The sequence below is a fragment of the Ovis canadensis genome, chromosome 4, assembly GCF_042477335.2.
Source record: "Ovis canadensis isolate MfBH-ARS-UI-01 breed Bighorn chromosome 4, ARS-UI_OviCan_v2, whole genome shotgun sequence".
Lineage (NCBI taxonomy): Eukaryota > Metazoa > Chordata > Mammalia > Artiodactyla > Bovidae > Ovis > Ovis canadensis.
Window position 1 is genome coordinate 57618660 of NC_091248.1, and position 23859 is coordinate 57642518.

A 23859-nucleotide genomic window follows, 5' to 3' on the forward strand; every position below is an offset into this window, starting at 1 on the left:
GTTATTTAAGTTTTTATGGTGTTTTGCTGTTGCACTTCAAGAATGTGTCTATTTCTTAAAAGAGGGTCTTGTCTAAAGAAACTGTATGCTGATTGAGACAATTTTGAAGCTGTAATATTTAGTGCTCAGATAGGAGAGAGAATTAACTCGGCGTTTCAGCAGGGCCATGTGGTTTTCCTTTTTCTCTCTAAGGTGACTGCGCTGGATATCACAGCTCTGTCATCTCTGTGGGTTCTGCTTGACTCCTGGCCTTACTTTCCACCACCTACTAGGGAGTTTTTGTTTGCAATATGTCTCTCTGAGTACTCTGATCTTTTCATTGGAATTGAATATGGTATATAGAGAAAAGTACTATGAAACTCTAAGTAATGCTTTATTTTTGTGTTGTGAGGCATAACGTTCTACTAGTTATTAAGGAATGAATCCATGATTTAAAGATATATGTAAATATTCTTTCTTTCAACCAAGCATTTAACTACAACACATGAATGTGCTGGATTATCTTTAGCATTTTACATTTCCCAGTGTAATGGCATTAACTTGCTTGAAAATCAACAGTTTTCATCTATGTGAAGGGTTTTTAAAAATAATCTTGTTGGTTAGATGAATGAAAACCTTGTTCTTATATTGTAAATTACATAGATGAAATCTGTTACTGACGATACTTATAAGTTTTGTACTATTGAGTTTAATGTTGAAAGAGTACTTATAATTTGTCTAAAATGATACATATCATATACTCCTGAAGATTCATTATTTGAACACATTCACAGTTTTTATCTGATCAAATTATTAGAGCCTTGTTCAGAGATATCTCATCATTGAAGAGCTCTTAAAAGTGAGGAAAGTGATGAAGAATATTTACACTTTTTAAAAAGCTTTAAAAAAGTCAACTTTTTACAAAGTCTGTAATTCTAAAAGTCCTTTAATTTTGACATAATTCTGTCTCAGATAATATCAAGATGCTATTGTTCATTGTTAGGTTATATGGTAACTATTCACAAGTTGGTTATACAACTGAGTTAAATTAAAAAATCAGTATATGATTTACATGTACGTATTTGAATGCATTAGTCTCTAATTTTTATCACCTTAATTTTATATTCATAGCTACATCTGTATGCCTTCTGTATACAGGTACATCTATATGTATGTGAATTTTTTACAGTTGTTTTGTGACATGAGACTATGAGCACAATTAGGGTACATTTCATTGATACATATAAGACATGTGTTGCAAATTATGATTGGTTAGAAATTAAAATGACCTGATCCGCTATATCTAGGAGTTACCATTTACTTATGCCACGGATGAATTCAGTGATTTTGCAGTTCTTTAGCATGTTGAACTTCTCAGCTCTCTTGTTATTCTCTGAGTTGTTCTTTTCATTATAAAAGGTGATTAAAGTCAAATCCTGAAATCCCGGGAGAGATGTGAGTTTAACATTTTGAAGAGCTATAACATTTCAATGTTATCAGTTTCTCCTATATCCATACTCGTCTGTCATCTCAGGATGGTAGATGCCTAAAATATACCAGTATCTCAATCCGTTTGCCATTAAGAAATGAGTCCTAGAATAGAGTCTTATAGCTCATAATGATTTTATAACTGATTAATGATTGTTTTTCATTTTGTTCAAAATAAGTAATCCACAGGCTATATTTCATATATTATTGGAGTATTTTACAATGGAAACTAATATCTAGGTAAAATGCTATTGTTCCAGACACATATCTTAGGTTTTCTTACCAAGAAAAGTGCCCTTTGGTCATAATATTGCTTGTGTTTTACTTCTTTTTCTTTTATCTAAATTATTTAGGTTAAAATTGTTTAAAATATTGAGTGTTAATGCATTGCTGTTGAGTCTACAAGTTAAGACAAAGTTCTTTATATGTTTCACAAGTCAACTCAGATAAAAAATGGTAGTAATTTTCTGAATGCTGAAGTATGTATAATATATGTGTAAAAAATGTAGATGCTTAAGAAGATAATATGTTTCACTGGCAAAGATTTATCCTTCTTCTACTAAGGAGATAGAATGGAGGCTAATTACCTTAATCTGATCAGAACTGGGTCAACATGAGGTTGGACTGAGCTTTGGTGAGACCCAGTCTACCTGTAGTTTGCTTTTTTCGCATGGTGTTTTCCCACCCAGAATTTCAACAGCCTATTGTAGATCAGCAAATGTTTTCTATAGAGGGTCAGGTAGTAAATATTTTCAGCTTTGGTTACCCAGTACTGTTTGCAACTACTCATTGTTTAGAAAAGTGGCCAAAGTCTATATATAAAAAGAGCATTGATTTATTTTAATAAACGTAGCTCAGGTACGTAGAAACTTGAGATTTATATACTTTCACCAATTAAAATATTATTCATCCTTTGTTTTTTTTCCTCAATTATTTAGAAGTGTATAAACTGTTTACTTATCTCTTGGACCATACAAAATATAGAAGCAGGCTGGCGTTGGTCCAGAGGATCAAATGTGGTCTAGTGGGTCCATGTGGAGCCTGCCCCTGGGTAGCTCTTGAACATCAACAGTTAATTTTTTTTCTTCTTGACACTGAAAAACTGCAAAAAATCTGTGGTACCTGGAGAATCCCAGGGATGGGGGAGCGTGGTGGGCTGCCATCTCTGGGGTTGCACAGAGTCGGACACGACTGAAGCGACTTAGCAGCAGCAACAGCAGCTTATTTTAAACCTCCAGTTCAGTTCAGTTCAGTTCATTCACTCAGTTGTGTCCGAGTCTTTGCAACCCCATGAATTGCAGCATGCCAGGCCTCCCTGTCCATCACCAACTCCTGGAGTTTACTCAAATTCATGTCCAACGAGTCAGTGATGCCATCCAGCCATCTCATCCTGGGTCGTCCCCTTCTCCTCCTGCCCCCAATCCCTCCCAGCATCACAGTCTTTTCCAATGAATCAACTGTTCACATGAGGTGGCCAAAGTATTGGAGTTTCAGCTTTAGCTTCATTCCTTCCAAAGAACACCCAGGACTGATATCCTTCAGAATGGACTGATTGGATCTCCTTGCAGTCCAAGGGATTCTCAAGAGTCTTCTCCAACACTATAGTTCAAAAGCATCAATTCTTTGGCAGCTCAGCTTTCTTCACAGTCCAACTCTCACATCCATATATGACCACTGGAAAAACCATAACCTTGACTAGATGGACCTTAGTCGGCAAAGTAATATCTCTGCTTTTGAATATGCTGTGTAGGTTAGCCATAACTTTCCTTCCAAGGAGTAAGCATCTTTTAATTTCATGGCTGCAGTCACCATCTGCAGTGATTTTGGAGCCCTCCCCCCCAAAAAAAAGTCTGACGCTGTTTCCACAGTTTCCCCATCTATTTCCCATGAAGTAATGGGACCAGATGCCATTATCTTCGTTTTCTGAATATTGAGCTTTAAAAGCCAACTTTTTCACTTTCCTCTTTCACTTTCAAGAGGCTTTATAGTTCCTCTTCACCTTCTGCCATAAGGGTGGTTTTCTGCAGATCTGAGGTTATTGATATTTCTCCTGGCAATCTTGATTCCAGCTTGTGCTTCTTCCAGTACAGCATTTCTCATGATGTACTCTGCATATAAGTTAAATAAGCAGGGTGACAATATACAGCCTTGACGTACTCCTTTTCCTATTTGAAACCAGTCTGTTGTTCCATGTCCAGTTCTAACTGTTGCTTCCTGACCTGTATATAGGTTTCTTAAGAGGCAGGTCAGGTAGTCTGGCATTCCCATCTCATTCAGAATGTTCCACAGTTTATTGTGATCCACACAGTCAAAGGCTTTGGCATAGTCAATAAAGCAGAAATAGATGCTTCTCTGGAACTCCCTTGCTTTTTCCATGATCCAGCTGCTGTTGGCAATTTGATCTCTGGTTCCTCTGCCTTTTCTAAAACCAGCTTGAGCATCAGTAACTTCACGGTTCACATATTGCTGAAGCCTGTCTTGGAGAATTTTGAGCATTACTTTACTAGCATGTGAGATGAGTGCAATTGTGCAGTAGTTTGAGCATTCTTTGGCATTGCCTTTCTTTGGAATTGGAATGAAAACTGACCTTTTCCAGTCCTGTGGCCACTGCTGAGTTTTCCAAATTTGCTGGCATATTGAGTGTAGCGCTTTCACAGCATCATCTTTCAGGATTTGAAAGAGCTCAACTGGAATTCCATCACCTCCACTAGCTTTGTTCATAGTGATGCTTCCTAAGGCCCACTTGACTTCACATTCCAGGATGTCTGGCCCTAGGTGAGTGATGATACCATCGTGATTATCTGGGTCGTGAAGATCTTTTTTGTACAGTTCTTCTGTATATTCTTGCCACCTCTTCTTAATATCTTCTGCATCTGTTAGGTTCCTACCATTTCTGTCCTTTATTGCGCACATCTTTGCATGAAATGTTCCCTTGGTATCTCTGATTTTCTTGAAGAGATCTTTAGTCTTTCCCATTCTGTTGTTTTCCTCTATTTCTTTGCACTGATCGCTGAGGAAGGCTTTCTTGTCTCTCCTTGCTATTTTTTGGAACTCTGCATTCAGTTGCTTATATCGTCCCTCTTCTCCTTTGCTTGTCACTCCTCTTCTTTTCATAGCTATCTGTAAGGCCTCCCCACACAGTCATTTTGCTTTTTCGCATTTCTTTTCCATGGGGATGGTCTTGATCCCTGTTTCCTGTTCAATGTCACGAACCTCCATCCATAGTTCATCAGGCACTCTATCTATCAGATCTATTTAGTCCCTTAAATCTATTTCTTACTCCACTGTATAATCATAAGGGATTTGATTTAGGTCATACCTGAATGGTCTAGTGGTTTTCCCTACTTTCTTCAATTTAAGTCTGAATTTGGCAATAAGGAGTTCATGATCTGAGCCACAGTCAGCTCCCAGTCTTGTTTTTGCTGACTGTATAGAGCTTCTCCATCTTTGGCTGCAAAGAATATAATCAATCTGATTTTGATGTTTACCGTCTGGTGATGTCCATGTGTAGAGTCTTCTCTTGTGTTGTTGGAGGAGGGTGTCTTCTATCACCAGTGCATTCTCTTGGCAAAACTCTATTAGTCTTTGCCCTGCTTCATTCCGTATTCCAAGGCCAAATTTGCCTGTTACCCCAGGTGTTTCTTGACTTCCTACTTTTGTATTCCCTATAATGAAAAGAACATCTTTTGGGGGTGTTGGTTCTAAAATGTCTTGTAGTTCTTCATAGAACCGTTCAACTTCAGCTTCTCTAGCATTTCTGGTTGGGGCATAGACTTGGATTACCGTGATATTGAATGGTTTGCCTTGGAAACAAATAGGGATCATTCTGTCGTTTTTGAGATTGCATCCAAGTACTGCATTTTGGACTCTTTTGTTGACCATGATGGCTACTCCATTTCTTCTAAGGGATTCCTGCCCACAGTAGTAGATATAATGATCATCTGAGTTAAATTCACCCATTCCCTTCCATTTAGTTCGCTGATTCCTAGAATGTCAACATTCACTCTTGCCATCTCCTGTTTGACCACTTCCAATTTGCCTTGATTCATGGACCTGACATTCCAGGTTCCTATGCAATATTGCTCTTTACAGCATCGGACCTTGCATCTATCAGTAGTCACATCCACAGCTGGGTATTGTTTTGGTTTTGGCTCCATCCCATCATTCTTGCTGGAGTTATTTCTCCACTGCTCTCCAGTAGCATATTGGACACCTACCAACCTGGGGAGTTCCTCTTTCAGTATCCTATCATTTTGCCTTTTCATACTGTTCATGGGGTTCTCAATGCAAGAATACTGAATTGTTTTGCCATTCCCTTCTCCTGTGGACCACATTCTGTCAGACCTCTCCACCGTGACCTGCCAGTCTTGGGTGGCTCCACATGGCATGGCTTAGTTTCATTGAGTTAGACAAGGCTGTGGTCCGTGTGATCAGATTGACTTGTTTTCTGTGATTATGGTTTCAGTGTGTCTGCCCTCTGATACCCTCTCGCAACACCTACCATCTTACTTGGGTTTCTCTTACCTTGAACATGGGGTATCTCTTCACAACTAGTCCAGCAAAGTGCAGCCACTGCTCCTTACCTTGGACAAGGGGTGTCTCCTCTTCTGAACTTGACAGATATCATCATGGGTGATTTGCATTGTTGGAGCCTGTCAGTCCCTCAGGATTCTGCAACGGCCTCCCCATTTCTGTCGTCCCCCATGGTGGCCTTCTTCCCAGGCTAAGGCTGGATTCTTCTCACAGCCCAATCAACAAAAATGAACTACGCATCTTTCCTTACCTCTCCAGGGTTCTTTCTTCTTCAGATTCTTAGACCATTTTAGATCTTTCATTTCAGCAGTTTTCTGATTCCTTGGTTATTTTTTACATTTAATCTAGATTTTCTGTGTGTTCTCTTAGGTTATAACCTGCTAACTTCATCCTACCTAGAAATTTTATTGCAATTATTTTTAGATTATACAATTTAGATGTTACTGGGTTACATAGCATAAATTCTTTATTATCATTGTAATTTATATTTAATCTCACAAGGTTGAATCCCATGTTGTATATGTGTACATAGTTTATAAATGTACATATGATGGATGTGTATGTAGATATAGATTGCATCTGTAAAAATATGCTTCTTTAGTTCTGTTTATATAGATGCCTGAAAGTAATTCTTCAGTCAGCTATAAAGAGGAAGCTGGGTAAAACAGAGATGGGACCCTGATTTAAATCATCCTTGAATGAGAGAAGCAGTAACAAAATGTTTTCTTATTTGTATCAAGGGGAGAAAAGCCATCATGGATGACTCAGCACAAATACTTACTAAACAACCACTTATTCTATTGAAACTAAAGTAATCATTTTGCTTTTTTGTTTGAAGAATAACATAACCACTAAACATAAGAACATATTTCCTTCTCTCACTGTACGGTTGCAAATACTGAAGTAGTTGTGTCCTTTGTGTTTGTCATGGCTCTGTGCATTTTTGGAATTTTAGCACCAGTCTACATGGCAGAAAAAACTCACCACCTACTACTGGATTCTAATATTAGTATTTGGGGGAGTACTGTTTAGCATGCCAATATAGTCTTTAACAAAACTCAAATAGCAATTAACTGTTAAAGAATTCAGATGTAAGATTGCCTGCACTACATATAAAGCATTATTGTATTGTTCGCAGCCCTCAGAATTAGCACTGTGGTGTTTGAGATGTTTCCAGTCATAAACATCCCAGTGACGATACAGTCCACGTGAATCACTTTATTAGGGTTAATATCAAAAGTAATTCAATCCCAGTATGACTCTCCTTAAAGATGAAAAATGACTAAACTCAGTAGGACTATGGTATTGTATTCGGGAAAGGACATTATGTAGAATTTTTCAAGGAAAGCTCTATTCTAAATCTCAATCTGTGGGCTTTTAGGTAGGTACTTAATCTCTAGGAGCCTAGGTTTTCTGACCTGTAAAATGGAAAGGATATCTATATCACTCAAATTTAGTTTCACATGCAAGAAGCACAGAGTTTATTGTACCATAGGTTCTAAATTGCTTCTTCACTTTCTTTCAAGTATGCTCTGAGCCAACATATCAACCTCATGAAAGACAAACGCAAAGAAATTCAGAATAGTTGGCCTACCTTGAGAATCTTTAATTACTCTAGGGTGCTCTGAAGAGGTAGAAAAGAACAAACCCATCTAGGCTAAAATTATCCAGCTAGCTAATTCCAGCCTGGTATTAGTAGACAGGCCATCCCCCTCACCACCGTCTCCATTCTGTTAAAGTGGCTGTAAATTTCACAAAAAGAATTAGAGCTATGTGAATGGGATGACTTCATTTGTGTATTTTGTATCTATGAATTTAGTTGTCTCATGTTACTATAGGAGGGAAAAAAAGCTTATGTAATCTTAACCTTTTACCTACATGAAAACTGCTTTTCAGCTTATTTTAACTAAAGCCTTAACTATTACTCTCGCTAAAAAAAAAAAGTTCAAAATATATATGTCCAAAATACTCATAAACAAAGATAGCATAAGCTTTGTTTCATAATAGTTATTAAATGGATGGATTTTTTCAAGAGAAGGGGTTGTTGCCTTTCTAAAATAATTGAAAACACTAATTTCAGGTCATTTCTTAAGTGAATTTTATAGAAATGACAGATGTGGACATTTTTGTTTTCATAGTTCAAATTCTGTCCCTTGACAACATAATTTATTTTCCTTAAATAGGAACTTTGAACTTTCTCATTGAATATTTTTGATGATCAGAGATCCTAGATTAAATATGACCAAATTAATATATCCCTTAAATATTTGATTTCCTAATCTGATAAAACTGCCAGGATTATATTTGTAAAATATCTTGAAATTTTTTCACTAGGAAGACTTAATAAAAAACAGTCTCTAAAGCTATAACTATTGAAGTACTAAAACTTTAAAATTAAAAAGATACATTTATGTGTAAATATTGAACTCCAAATGCTTAAGTATTATGAACAAACTAATTGAGTATTTTCTGTCTATACTGATATTTTGGGGTGTCTTTGTTTAAAAAATGAAGAAATTTAAAATTTCTTAATAGAACCAATTAATTCTTATTCTACCAACTGTTAATTGTTTGTTTTACTAGTCATTATTTTCTATAGCAACAGTTTGAGATACGCTTTATCCAACAATATAGCACCATTTCCTTGATTTCAGCTCAAGGCTACTAAGAAAAAACAATATTTTAGGAATATGAATCTTTTTGGAAGAAATAATAAAATTAATCTAAAATAAATCATTAGGTAAATCAGTGGATATTCCACTGTTGTGCACAGATACCAAATTCTGGGTTGTGCCTGGCTGGCATCTGTTCAAATTTGTCGCATTCAATTCTAAGTGCTCAGTGTCACAGTAATTAAAGTTGTTAAATATTTGGAACTTCATTCCTGTACCAATTGTTTATTTTTCCCCTTCTATCTATTCATATTAACTGTAACTATCAAGTAGTACCTCATCCTTTAGTTCTCAACTTTTATGTTTAGTAATATGTTATACCACTTCCTTACTCCTTGTGGCTCAGACTGTAAAGCGCCTGCCTGCCATGTGGGATACCTGGGTTCAATCCCTGAGTTAGGAAGATCCCCTGGAGGAGGAAATGGCAACCCACTCCAGTACTCTTGCCAGAAAAATCCCCTGGCTGGAGGAGTCTGGTAGGCTACAGTCCATGGGATCGCAAAGAGTTGGACATGACTAAGTGACTTCGCTTTCTTTTCTTTAATGCACACAAATTTAAAAATAATTTTGACATCACTGAAATTGTTGTGCATAGCATCAAAATTATTTCAAATTTTTTCAAATATGGCTGTTTTGGGAAAGCACTATAAATCCACAGGAAATAGCAAAGAAATGTACAAGGAATTCCCAAACACCCTTAATGAAGTCTCCCCTATGTTAATATCTTATATAATATAATATCAAAATCAGGAAATTGACATTGATACAATTCACAGAACTTATTCAGACTTCACTAGTTATACAAGTACTCGTTTGTGCATTTTGCTCTACAATTATACCATCTGTGTAGCTGCATATAACCATAACCACAATAAAGATTTGTTACCTTGAGACTCAACCATTGCACAGTCATGCACATCTCCTCCCACTGCACAATCCTTACCCCACTAATCTGTTCTCTATTTCGATTACCTTGTTATTTCAAAAATGTTATACAAGTAGCATCATGCAGTGTATAAACTTTTGAGATTGCTTTTCCATTCAATTTAATTATGTCAAAATCCATTCAAATGTGTATTTCAATGGCTTGCTACTTTTTAGGTACTATTGTTTGTTCAAGCATTTACCCTTTGAAGGATATCTAAATTGTTTCCAGTTTTTAGCTAACACAAATAAAATTGCTACAGACACTTGTATACAGGTGTTTGTATGAACATAGGTTTCTTTTCCCTGAGAAAAGTGTTCTAGATTGCAATTGCTAGGATATTATAGAAAGTATTATTTTTGTTCAGTCACTCAGTCACGTCTGACTCTTTGCAACCCTATGAACTGCAGTACGCCAGGCTTCCCTGTCCTTCATTATCTCCTGGAGTTTGCTCAAACTCATGTCCACTGAGTCGATGATGCCATCCAGCCATCTCATAGATGATAGAAAGTGTATCATTACTTTCAGAACAAACTACAAGACTATTTTTAGAGTGACTGTACCCATTTATTTCATTCCTACCAGCAGTGAAGGAGTGATCCAGTTTTACTGCATTCTTGCTGGTGTTTGGTGTTACAACTTTTTTTTAAATTTTAGCCATTTTGATAGACTGTAATGATACTGCATTGTGGTTTCAATTTGTATTTCCATAATGGTTAATAATATTGAACATATTTTCATGTGATTATCATTTATATATCCTTCTCAGAAGCATGTCCAAGCATGTCTTTTGCCCAGTTTTTAATTAGACTATTTTTTTAAATTCAGTTTTGAGAGTTCTTTACATATTCTGGTTATGTAAAGATACGCTTTGTACAATTGATCAGATATGTTTTGTACAAACATTATCTCTCAGTGTGTATTGGTCTTTTTATCTCTTAACATGGTCTTTTGCAGAGAAGATGTTTTTAATTTTATTGAGGTCCAATTTATCAAATTTTCCTCTTATGAATCATGTTTTTTATAAGTCTAAGGATTCTTCACCTAACCCTAGATGCCAAACATTTTTTCATGTCTTTTACCTAAATTGTGTAGTTTTACATTTTACATTTAAACCTGTGGTCTATGTTGACTTAATTTTTGTATAAGGCATAAATTTTAGGTTCAGGTTCAGTTTTTCCCCTATGGATATCCAACAATTCCAGCACCATTTGTTTAAACGGCTATCTTTTCTCAATTGGATTGAGAGAGCATCTCTGTAATAAGTCATTAGGTGCCACTGGTTTATGGGTCTGTCTACATGCCATTAACACACTGTCTTGATTCTTGTGGCTCTATGATAAACCTTTATATTAGGGAGAATTGATGCTGTCTAGTTTATTCTTATTTTTTTTTTTAAAGGAAAAGGAAAAATTGAGATGGAAAGAGAAAGGAGCTTTAATTAATTGGGAAGAGATAACAATTCTGAACTTCTATGTGTGCTTACATGTATAGCTTCAAGTTACAGAGTGGTAAAAATGACAAATCTAAAAAATGATAATAATTTGAGGAATTCACTATTAGAGTGTATGGTTGAACACACCTCTCTTACTACTCAGTATATTAAACAACCAAAAATAAGAAGAAATATATGAATAACAGAAATAGGATTATTGATCTAAAAGTTTTAACAAATGGAAAATATACTTCTCAAGCATACATAGTATTTTATAAACATTGGGTACGTAATAGTCAATAGAGTATGTCTTTGCAAAATTTAAAGATGTCATTCCTATATTTATAGAAGGCTTCAATTATATATCAGTAAAATGAAAACTAAAATAATCTCCACAATAGGAAATTTAAAACATATAAGTCTTTTCCAACTTTATGTGATATAATTGACAAATGATGTCAATTTAAAGCATGAAATATGATTATTGGATTGTCATCATTTAGTCATTAAGTCGGGTTTCCTAGGTGGCGCAAGTAGTAAAGAATCCACCTGCTAATGCAGGAGACGCAAGAGATGTCGGCTCAATCCCTGGGTCAGGAAACTTCCCTGGAGAAGGAAATGATAACTCACTGCAGTATTTCTTGCCTGGAAAATTCCATGGACAGAGGAGCGTGGTGGGCTACAGTCCATGGGATTGCAAGGAGTCAGGCAGAACTGAGTACACACATGCTAGATGATTTGATACATATATATACTGTAAAATGATAAACACAATTTACTTAATATATCTATCAACTCATGATTACCTTCTGTATCTATATGGTGAGAATATTAAAGATTTACTCTCTTTGCAACTTTCAAGTATATAGTATAGCACTATTAATTGTAACCATTATGCTGTACATTAAATCCTCAGAACTTATTCAACTTATAACTGAAAGCTTCTTCATTTTGACCAATATCAGCTGGTTTCCCCTACTCCCCAGCCATTGGCAACCACCATTCTACTCTCTGTTTCTATGTGTTTAGCTTCTTAGAATTCCACGTATAGGTATGGTCACATAGCATTTGTCTTTCTCTGGCATTTCCCTTAGGATACTACCCTCAAGGTCTATGCATGTTGTTGCAAATGGCAATATTTCCTTCTTTTTTTTATGTCTGAATAATATACCATTGAATATATACATCATGTTTTCTTTACCCATTCAGTGTTCAATGGATACTTAGGTTGTTTCCATATCGTGGCTATTATAAATAAAGTTGCAGTGAACATGGGAGTGCAAATATCTCTTTGAGGTAGTAATGTAATTTCCTTCAGATATATATACAGAAGTGGGAGTACAGGATCATATACAAGTTCTGTTTTTAATTTTTTTGAGGAACCTCCATACTGTTTTCCATAGTGGCTGTACCAATTTACGTTCCTATCAATAGTGCATAAGCCTTTTCGATAGTAGCCATTGTAACAGGTATGAGATGATATGTCCTTGTGGTTCTGATTTGCATTTCCCTGATGACTGACAGTGTTGAGAACATGTTCATGTACCTGTTTGTCTTCTTTCAATATATGTCTGTTCAGGTCCTTTGTCAATTTTTAAAGTAGATTGATCTTTTGTTATTTATGTACAAGTCGTTAATATATTTTAGATATTAATCCATTTTCAGATTAATGTTTTGCAAATTTTTTCTGCCATTTAATAGATGTTTTCTGCCTTTTCATCATGTTGACTTTTTTTCTGTGTGGACTCTTTTTAGTTTGGTGTTTTTCCACTTGTTTAGCTTTGCTTTTGTTGCTTGTTCTTTTGGTGCGATTTCCAAAAATATTACCAAGATCAATGTCAAAGAGCTTTTTCCATGTTTTCTTCTAGGATTTTAATGATTTCAGATCTTATATTTGAGTCTTTAAGCTCTTTTGAGTTAATTTTTGTGAGTGGTATAAGATATCCAGTTTCATTTTTTGGATATGAATATCTAGTTTTCCCTACACGATTTGTTGGAGAGACTATCCTTTCCCCACTCAGTACTCTTAACTGCCTTATCAAGTACTAACTGACTTGTAAACGCAAGTTTATTTGGGGGCTCTCAATTCTATTCCTTTGTCAATGTGTCTGTTTTTATGCCAGTACCATACTGTTCAACTACTTTAGCTTTGCAATATGATTTGAAGTCAGGAGGAAGTTTGATGCCTCCAGCTTTGTTTTTCCCTCCTTAGGATTGCTTAGCTACTGGGGATCTCTTGTGGTTCCATACAAATTTTACAACTTTTTTTTCTGTTCTGTGAAAAATTCCATTGGTATGCTATTAGAGACTGCATTGAATCTACAGATGGGTTTAGGTAGTAAGAATATTTTAACAATAATAATTCATCAATTTCATCAACATGGGATTTTTTAATATTAAATGTGCCTCTCTCTTTGAAATCTTTTATCAATGTCTTATAGCTTTCAGTTGTACAGATCTTTTATTTCCTTAAATTTATTACTTAGTATTTTTTCTTATTTTTGATGCTATTATAAATGGAATTTTTTGTTTGTTTGTTTTTCAGATGATTGTATGGAAATGCAGCAATTATTTGTTACTTTTCTACAAATTTACTGAATTCGTTAATTAGTTCTAAGTGCTTTTTGGTGTGGAGTTTTTAGGGTTTTCTCTATATAAAATTATATCACTAGCAAACAGAGACCATTTATTTCTATCATAGAAAATGTTTCATGTACACTTGAGAAAATGTATTCTTCTGCTTTTAGATGAAATATTATACATATCTAATAATTCCATTTATTCCAGGATGCAGTTTAAATCCAGTATTTCCTTTTTAATATTCTACCTGGATGATATATCCATTGTTGAGAATAAGGTATCAAAGTCTCCAACATTACTGTATCATCTATTTCCCCCTTCAGATCTGTATCTGCTTAATATTTAGGTTCTCCAGGATAAAATGCATATCTATATATCTATATACAGTTGCTATATTCTCTTGATTAATTGACCTCTTTTTCATTACGTAATGACCTTCTTTGACTCTTGTTAAACTTTTTAAAGTCTATTTCATCTGATGTAAGTGAGCACTCCTGCTGTCTTTTGGTTTTCCCTTGTTTGGAATATCTTTTTCCATCCATTCACCTTGAATTTATGTGTCCTTAAAGTTGAATTGAGTCTGTCTTAGGGTCTTGTTTTCCTGTCCTTCTGGGATACCTGGATGGATACCTGGATACTCTTCTCTTTTTTAATCTTCCTCTATGTTACTTGAACTTGAAGATTCTATATTTATTTACTTGTAGTGTATTTTTCATAGTGGTTGGATTGAACGTTACAATAATGTATAATTTATCACAATCTAATAATATTGACATATTGCTACCTAGAATTAAGTATAGAAGTTTTACTTTTACTTCTAATTATGTTCCTATAGCCTCTCCACTTTTAAAATATATTTGAATTAAGCATTTCCTCTGAAAGTGCAAGTGAAAAAAAGTAATCATTTCCTCTAACATATGTTGAAATATTCCATTAAGTGTTGTTATAATGTTTGTTTTAGCTATCAAATACAATTTAAGAGGGCTTCCCTTGTAGCTCAGTCAGTAAAAATTCCCCCTGCAGTGCAGGAGACCTGGGTTCAATCCCTGGGTTGGGAAGATCCCCTAGAGAAGGAAATGGCAAACCACTCCAGTATACTTGCCTGGAAAATGTCATGGACAGAGGAGCCTGGTGGGCTGCAGTCCATGGGATCGCAAAGAGTCGGGCACGACTGAGCGACTAACACTTACTTACTTACAGTTTAAGAATTTCTCTAAGAGAATGATTATTTATCATCTTTTCCTCCTGGTGTCCCATTCCATTGAACTTTTCTTTCTAAAGTTCTGAGTTTTCTCCTGTTATCAATTTTTTTGTTTTGTTTTGTATGTTTGTTTTGAGAACTTCAGTTCGCCACTCTTTAGGGCATGTCTGCTAATGACAAACTAAGTTGCTGGTGTTTTTTGTTTGTTTGTTTCCATCTAAAGAGTGTATTTATTACCCTTCATTCATCCAGAGTATGAAATGTGTGCCACCTCTTTATGAGCCCCAGTTTCAGATGAGAAATCCACTGTTATTTGAATTTGTGTTGCCCCATAGATAGTATGACACTTTTCTTAGTTGTTTTTAAGACTTTTTCTACCTTTCATTTTCAAACATTATGGTGTGTGTTGGTGTGAATTTCTCTTTTTTACTGGTTTATGCAAATTCTTAAAGCTATAGGTTTATCTGTTTTGCCAAGTTGGGAAATCCTTTGGCATAAATTTTTATTTATTGTTTTATTTCTTTGCCCTTTTTATCTTCTATTTCCGGAGCTTCGATGATAGAAAATGTCAATGTCTTTGTTACTGTCCTACAAGTCCCTGTGGCACGGTTCTTTTCTTTTTTGTGTTTTTTGTTCATATTGAGTACATTCTACTCCCCACTCTTCAATTTCACTATTCTATCCTCTGTTCAATTCACTCCGCTACTGAATCCACTCAGTGAGATTTGAATGCCTTATGTATTTATTGTTTTGTCATGCTGCATGGCATGTGGGATCTTAGTCCCCTGACCATGAGTCGAACTCACATTCCCTGCATTGGGAACACAGAGTCTTAACCTCTAGACTATCAGGGAAGTCCCAGATTTTATTTCCATTATTTTTTTCTATTCTGTAACTTACATTTTGTTATTTTTTACCATTTCTATTTATTTTCTCATTTTTTTCATTAGTTTCAAGGGAATTCACAATTTCTTATTGAAAAGTTTTATGATGGATACAATAAAATCTTTGACAGATCATTCCAAAAATTGATTCATCTTGATATTGGAATCAGTTGATTGTCTCTTCTTATCCATTTTGAGATATTCCTAGTTATTGGTATAATGAATTTTATTTCACTTTATCCCAAACTGATTTTACATGGATTTTATAGACATTTTAAAAAAATATTTTATGTTAGTAGTAAGTGCCCCTGTTTAAATTTTGTATGCATATACTGACCCATTTTGTAGGCTGTGGTTTCAGATGCAGTGTGGTTTTCAGAGCCCTTGCTGTGCTATTTAATCAGCTTGGTTCTTACTTGGGAGTTCCTGACTGATCCCTGCTGGTGCCGTCTGCAAGCTGTGAAAGGGTCCTCCCTGAGTTGCTTGTTGTCACTAGTAGGGATGTGGGATTCTGCATCTGTGGGATAAAAAATGCTACCCCTTGTGTATGTTCCCTGCCCACCTGGTAAAGGTAGGTGTGGGGCAGGGGATAGATCACCTACTTGGGACCCACTGATGTTATCATCTCAAGTGTATCAGGCCATCACTCCTGACGGGGAATAGGTTGGTCTCTCTGGGCTCCAAGATGCCACCACTGGCTGGGGCTGTATATTGGAGATGAGTCTGCCCTCATCCTTATGTCCCTGCTAGGCTCTTCTTTCCAGGGTCCTTTGGCAAGAGAGAGTAGGCTTTTCTTATTTGTTTACTTGTCTCTTTGTTTGTATGTACCTACTGGTATTTCTGCAGGTTTGTATGTATCTATTGGACTTCCCTGGTGGCTCAGACGGTAAAGCGTCAGCCTGCAATGCGGGAGACCAGGGTTCGATCCCTGGGTCGGGAAGATCCCCTGGAGAAAGAAATGGCAACCCACTCCAGTATTCTTGCTTGGAAAATCCCATGGACGGAGGAGCCTGGTTGGCTACTGTCCATGGGGTCACAAAGAGCTGGACATGACTGAGCGACTTATCTATCTATCTATCTATTGGTATTTCTGGCTTATAGCCTGGCCCTAGTCTAAGAGTAAAAGGAAAACTCTGGGAACTCACTGTGGTATCTATCATTCTTATAATCCTGTGGTATCTATCATACTTCAAATCAAGAAAGGGTTGCTAACCTTTCTACTAATCTAACTTTTTATTTCCACATCTCTGGTCTGTGTGTGTGTGTGTGCGTGCGTGTGTGTGCACGCACGTGTGTGTGTGGTTATCTCTTGAATTATTTCCAGGGTATTTGGAGGAAAGTGAGCCTATACCATCTTGTCTGGGATCACATGTCTAAGTATGTCTTTTGATACCAAATGACAGCAGTACTTTAAAGCTTAAGATTATTTTTTCTATACATTCTTCTCTCTGGTGCTTCTGCCAAAAGTCTATAAGATAGGTAAAGATTTAACATGTATTTTTTAGATAATGATGCTATAGTCAAGATTTTAAGGACATTATCCAATAAGATAGGAATATAGAAATATTCTTATAGAATATAAGAAATAGAAATATAGAAAGTGATGCTTGAATTAAGCCACCTGAGTTTTAAGACAGATCTCCATGTTATGCTCATCTTGTAACACCACTAGATGCTGTAGAATTCATTAAAACTGTTTTATTTTAAAATTTTTATTTAAATAAAATGGAAATTTTTTTCATATATTCTCAATATTTTCCCTGGGGCATTATGTCTGTAGATAAACCAATCAGTATAATTATGATCAAAGAATTTGTGTCATAAATTTATGTTCTCAAATTATTAGAGTGAATTCAGTGCTCTGAAAGACATCTTTAAATGAATATTGATTTATAGTCTGTGCTCTTCAATTTAAAAAAACACAAGCTCCTACTGGTTTTTTATATCTTCACAATTTCTAAAAATGTTCACTACAGTTCACATAATGTGGAACAGTTTCTCCAAGAGCTAAAAGTGCGTCTCTGTCAATTACACTGTGAGGCACAGCATTATGTGTCCCTCAGTGGTTAGATCTGTTACCAACCTGGACAACAAAACAGAATGGTAAAGCACTGATCTGATCGTTACACGCAAGCTCTTTCAGAAGCAGGAGAAACAGATCCAGATTGTCAACTCTAAGCCAGAAAACTGAATATTAACTATGGATTGCATTTGAAAATCTGAAAAAAAAATTAGAGGTTTAATTTCAGTTGCTTAGGTAAGATGATCTGATTTCCCTCTTGGTACATGTAATTTTTAAGATTTCATAAGTGCTATGTATCATCAACCAATGCTTTTCAAAGCTGATTTCTATAAAACAGCAAACATTTTTAAAGCTAGTCTGGATAAAAATTGAATGTTATAATCCAATGCATAATTGTGGCCTAAGCAACAAGCATCCCAAAGTCTCTATATATTCAGTGGGGCTGCAGTTATAGTTAAGAGCCTATTCATGTTGCTATTAGAAACCCATCTATTAAGGAATCTCCCAAGAGCTCAAGATTTTATATATTCTTTGTGTGAACAATTTTAACTTTAAAAGTTGCCTTCAGAAAAAAAAGGAGGCAAACATTATTTGATGTTTTCGTATAAATACGATGTTTTCATATAAAATTTGATCCCAAATTTTATAAGGAACCCAAATAGAACCATTATTACCAAGACATTTTTGTGTTGTTCAAGTTAGCAACACAAAGTCCATTTGAAACTGCATTGATGCTATTTGTCCTTGAACTTCTTACTAGTAAGTCATAAATTATGTATATTAATCAGTGTTCTTACCCATAAAACTAAATCTTGATAATATTGGTTTCACAATATTTCTTTCATTTTTTAAAGTGTTATCTCTCATCTCCCACATTATTTTCCAATTTATTCTAACTTGTATCCTTTTTCTTTACCTTCATACTTGTTTGCTTAACCTGAATCTTTCCTTTGAAGCTGTTGTACTCAGTGGTCCAGGGCTTTGAGCTACAGAAAAGTGACCCCTTCCCTCTGATTCTAGTACTCAGTTCTTATATATCATAAATCGTGTTTGTTCTTTTAATAAAGGTAGATTGTCTACCTATAAAGAAGGTTGGACCACTCATCCATATGACACATATTTATTGGATAGCTACTTTACTGGTAGAATTATGAACCTTGAAAAACACAAATAAGTGCAATGCCTGATCCCATTCTTCAAAGAACAGTATTGTTGAGAAGATACTATATTAAGCTTTAAAACAATGAGGAAAGTTTAGTAAAAAGTGTCAGAAACTGTCACAGAAGAGGAAAATTAAAGACAACCAACTGTAAATAGGAATGTAAGGGAAAGCTGGACGACAGACCTGGAATTTGAACAGAATTTGAAAGATGATTGGGTTTAAAGCCATTTTTACATGTTCACTAAGGCTCAGTTGCTTCATCTGGTGACCTCTTTTCTCTCTACTCCTCCTCCCTGGGTGTTGCTTCCATTATTGTGACTTTACCTCCCATCTGCATGTTGCTGAATCTCCATTTTTCCTTTCAACTCTGATTAATTCCATCTATAAATTCACACAAACGTTATATTCAGTTTTGGATACTCCATTAGGTTCTGTTTCTGTTATCGCTTAAAACGCTACATAGTTCCGTCCTCTGCTCCTACTCCAATAAGGTCTGTATTTGTTATTTAATTTTTACTTTATTCTTTAATAGACTTGTAAAACTCATCCTTTCTATTACTAAACTGTAAGTCTTACATGCATTCTTTTAATCTTTATTCTATACTTCCTCTATAAAATGCTTCATATAAGAAAATATTTCTTATACTTATGAAATCTTTTCTCTGAAAAATGTCTGTTTCTAAATGTCTGGTATCTCCTTCCACTATTCACATAATGTACTTTCGCACTATTCTTTAACTCTCATATTCAACATACAGCCAGGGTTTTTGTCTTTGTGTTTAAGGTTATGCATGATTTCTGTCTCATTCCATTTGATTCATTTTTCTTAGGAACATGGCCTCATGTTATTATTTTCTCTATTTCACTCTGATCACTAATATTTATTTTAAAGTGCCCCAAAACAAAAAAATCTACAAGAATCAAATAAGTGTTCTTGGATCTTCCTTAAAACTAATGTTCAAAAAGGTCCAAGTACCAACTTGGTATATTGATTTAACATGGATTTGAACCCCAAACCCTAAGGGAGCTTCTGATAAAATTAGGACCCAAGAAAGGGTCAGATGAGCATTTAACTTGAAGTACTGTGAACATCTTGGAATCATATTACAAAAAAATGTCACCTTCCAGGAGTTCAAGAGAATTTTAAACAAGAACATCAGGGTATTCTCCTTTGAATTGAGTTCCCTATGTCTCTGTTAATACACTTTAAGTTTAATAAATCTTATACACATTATAAGGCTTCCCAGGTAGTGCAGTGATAAACAATCTGCCTGCCAAGGCAGGAGACACAGGAGACATAGGTTTGATCCCTGCATTGGGAAGATCCCCTGGAGAAGGAAATAGCAACCCGCTTCAGTATTCTTGCCTGGAGAATCCCATGGACAGAGGAGCCTGGTGGGCTATAATCCATGGGGTTGCGAACAGTCAGATACAACTGAGTGACTGAGCACATGCACATCGTATTTTCTGAGAAAATATCTATTACATTAGCTTCTTCCCCTTAAATGGAAAAATTACCATTAACTTCTACAGGTGTAAGATTATATGTCTTCATCAGTGTCTATATGGGTTGATGTTCATCTAATTTTACTTGTCCACTTGCCATTCAGATTCCACTGAGATCATGATTTATTTTGAACAGGGAATCTATTCTTATGGAATGGAAAGCTTGGTTGAGGCTTATTGAAAATTTTTAAAGTGTTGGGTTTTTTTACTCTCATAACAGGGGCTAGGCAATTCTCAGTCACTCTTCATATGTAATTTAATTAGTTCCTAGTGCCTAGATCCTTGTCATGTTAGCTCTTTTCCAGCATAATTTTGAAGTTACCTTTTCCACCAGTCTGAAACTCAGCTTTGTGAGTTTTCTTGAGAATGTAACTGAGTAATGATCTTATTGTTCAAGTTTATGTACTATTATACAGATTCCTTTTTTTTATCATCTTCTTACAACTCATAACTTGCAACTAGCCAGACGTCTAATACCCTAAAATCAATGAATACTTCTTCAAAATTTGTTGGGAAAAAGTCCAGTTTGCAGGTGAATAGGTACATGTGGTAGTTGGTTCTTCTGCTCAAATAGGGTAGTATTCCTCTTGGTCTTGTTCTCATGGTAATATCAGTGTATGGGAGAGTATCCAAGAAGACTTTTGTAACTTTTAAGGCACTGACACACGTAAGTTGATGTTGCTGTCTTGATGATATCAAGTGTGTCATTGATTTATGCTAGAGACTCTTCCCTGATGATGAGAGGGGATCAGACGGTGATTTAAAAAGTAAAGCATTGAGTTTGAAGAGATTTTAGCTATTACATGGTTTCTTCACCTGTGTTATGTATCTCATTGAAGAGCTCATTTAACATCCCTCTCCAATCTTTTTCTTCCCTCTCTTCTTTCCTCCTACTTCTGGGCCCTTTCACCTAACAGCTTGTGACTTGGAACTTTCTTATTTGGAGCAAGGGAAGTTAAAGGGGTATTGTGTTTAGATCTCCATGTATGATTACATAAAAAATAAGTAGTGTGTGTGTGTGTATTTTATATCACTGAACAGAGTGAAATCATATGGCATTAGAAATACATCTGTGTAATTAGGGAGGACTTCTTTTACAAGACGGAATTTTGGAGCTAAGTTTTTTGAAAGACTGAAGAGGTATGCCATGACAGAGAAACACATTTTACATGTGGTTTGACTTGAGGAAGATTTGAAATGGAAGAGAGCAAGCAGGTTTTCCTGAAAGCTAAAATGTAAGCAGGTAAAATCGCATGTAGGTATAAAGACAGATGATCATAGAGAAAAGACAGAAATGTTATGAAGTCAGAGGAGATTGGAGTAGGTACTTGTATGTTATCAAAAAAATAAATAAACTGATACATTGATAGTCTTAAGCCAAAAAAAAAATGTAGTTCTAACCCCAACCAAGAAGCTTACAGGTTGAGGAATAGCTAAGAAATGGAACTAGCTGGTAGCAATCCAAAGACATAAAATGACTCTGTGATCTTGTACCTCAGCAGCTTTTCTGGATATTTGTCATTTATAAAGCATATTTATTGTCTTAAGAATTTTCACAGATGTTAAATTATTTCCCAGTAGCACGCCATAAAATAGTAAAAATTAATATTCTCATTAAGAGACCAAGGCTTAGAGAGTTACAGTAATTTACCCAAACCAGCTACTGGCAAACCTGTTAATCCTTCCCTTGTGACACTTCAGTTAGTGACTTTTCCCTCTATAGCACTGCCACTAGGCATGGGATGGAACCCAAGGGTAAATACCATCAAAAGTCCCTGGGATTTATAAAGCTCATGTGTCTTCTCCTAAAAGATGCCAAGCATCAGTACCATTGTAGCAGCAATCATGAACAGGAACTGAGAACAACAGCATATGTTTAGGATGATGCTAATTAGCATCGTTGCATAACTTGGGAATTCATGCCTAGAAGAATGCTTGAGTACTCTCCCAACACTCCACTGGGTTTATAACATCACATTAAGTGGAATGGGATTGTGGTTACCATTTGCTAGTGTCTGTCAACACACATGGTACCTGCCATGCTTAGAAATACAGTATTCCCTAAAGAATAGTAAAGCTGTCTTAAACTTATTAAATGTTTAGCTCACTTCAGGGCAATAATTTGTCCTTCAAAGAAAAGTTTTCTTTTTTAAAAAAAGTATTTATTGAATCATTAACTGCCATAAGGTAGATAGAACTGTTAAATATTATTTATTGCTCTTTGGTTCCATAATCCCTGCTGTCTATATTTGTCTGGTCTTTAAAGTCATTACCTTTTATTCAACGGATGTTTTAATGCTTTGTATGGTATAAGTATATAAATTCATAGATAGCAAAGAAACCATTTTTAACTAAGTGTGAGGTAGAAGTTTTAATATTTTAATCCAGATTGGGGAACTAAATTTTGTCACAAAAACGAATTCATTATAGCAGCAAAAAAAAAGGTGATGAAACATGTATTGGGAAGGATAAAGAGATGATCATCATCAAACCTAGTTATAGTAATAATTTAATACTGTCCAGATAGTGCTGAGCCCTGTGACTACAGAGAGGAAACCTAAGATAGCAAGCAAGAATGTAGAATCTCTCTGGAGTCACACTACTTGGATGCAAAACCTGATTCTTCCCTTTATTGCCCATATGAATTTGGCCAAATGACTGAACCTCTGGGTACTTCAGTTTCTGCATAAATAGAAGTAAAAATTAATCTTTCTCACAGGTTTCTGTGGATATTGAATAGGTTAATATATTTAAAGTGTTTATATCAATGCCTGACATTTAATAAATACTCTAAGTAATTCCTCTTATTACTATTAAGCAAAATACATAATTTTGTTTCTAACAGTCTTCCCTCAGACTCCAATATGGAAGAAAATACTTTGAAATTTCCAGAAAAATATATTTAATCATAAATAAAACCCATAGAATTTATTTCAATACATTCATGTCATCTACCTCACCATTACTTTTATGTTGTTATTTTTATTATTAATAGCTACCAGGTATGTGCCTAGCATTACATATATTTTTTCATTTAATCCCCATGTAAACATCTGCATCAGTGAGATGCATATCACTATCCCCATTTTACTGAAAAGGAAGCTTGTGATTAGTTCATTCTTCTAATAAACTTAGAAAATAAAAGAAGACTTAGAAAATAAAATCTATGCAAACGTAGCTCCATATATGTCAGCCTTTTCTTCTAATTTCTCACTCCATTTTAATTGTTTTGGTAGTAGCACTGAAATAGCACAAGTATACTTCCTTTTATGAAAGAGCAACAGATAGTATCATCCTAAATGTGATCTTCCTAATGAAATAAAGCTGATTAAAAAGTTCACCTTTTAAAAAATAATTCACTGCTGGTGTAATATAATCAATACTCTAGTTCACTTTGGGTGTGAGATGACTAAAATATAAATTTTCTATTCTTAGGTGAGCACAAGGCATATGTTTACTACTGCCACAGAA

General features: G+C 35.3%; 1 protein-coding gene across 3 annotated transcripts in view; it reads left to right on the forward strand.

Annotated features, from left to right (window-relative positions):
• The window catches only part of MAGI2 (membrane associated guanylate kinase, WW and PDZ domain containing 2), a 1500648-nt gene that overhangs the window by 997265 nt on the left and 479524 nt on the right, over nucleotides 1–23859 (forward strand). The window lies entirely within an intron of this gene.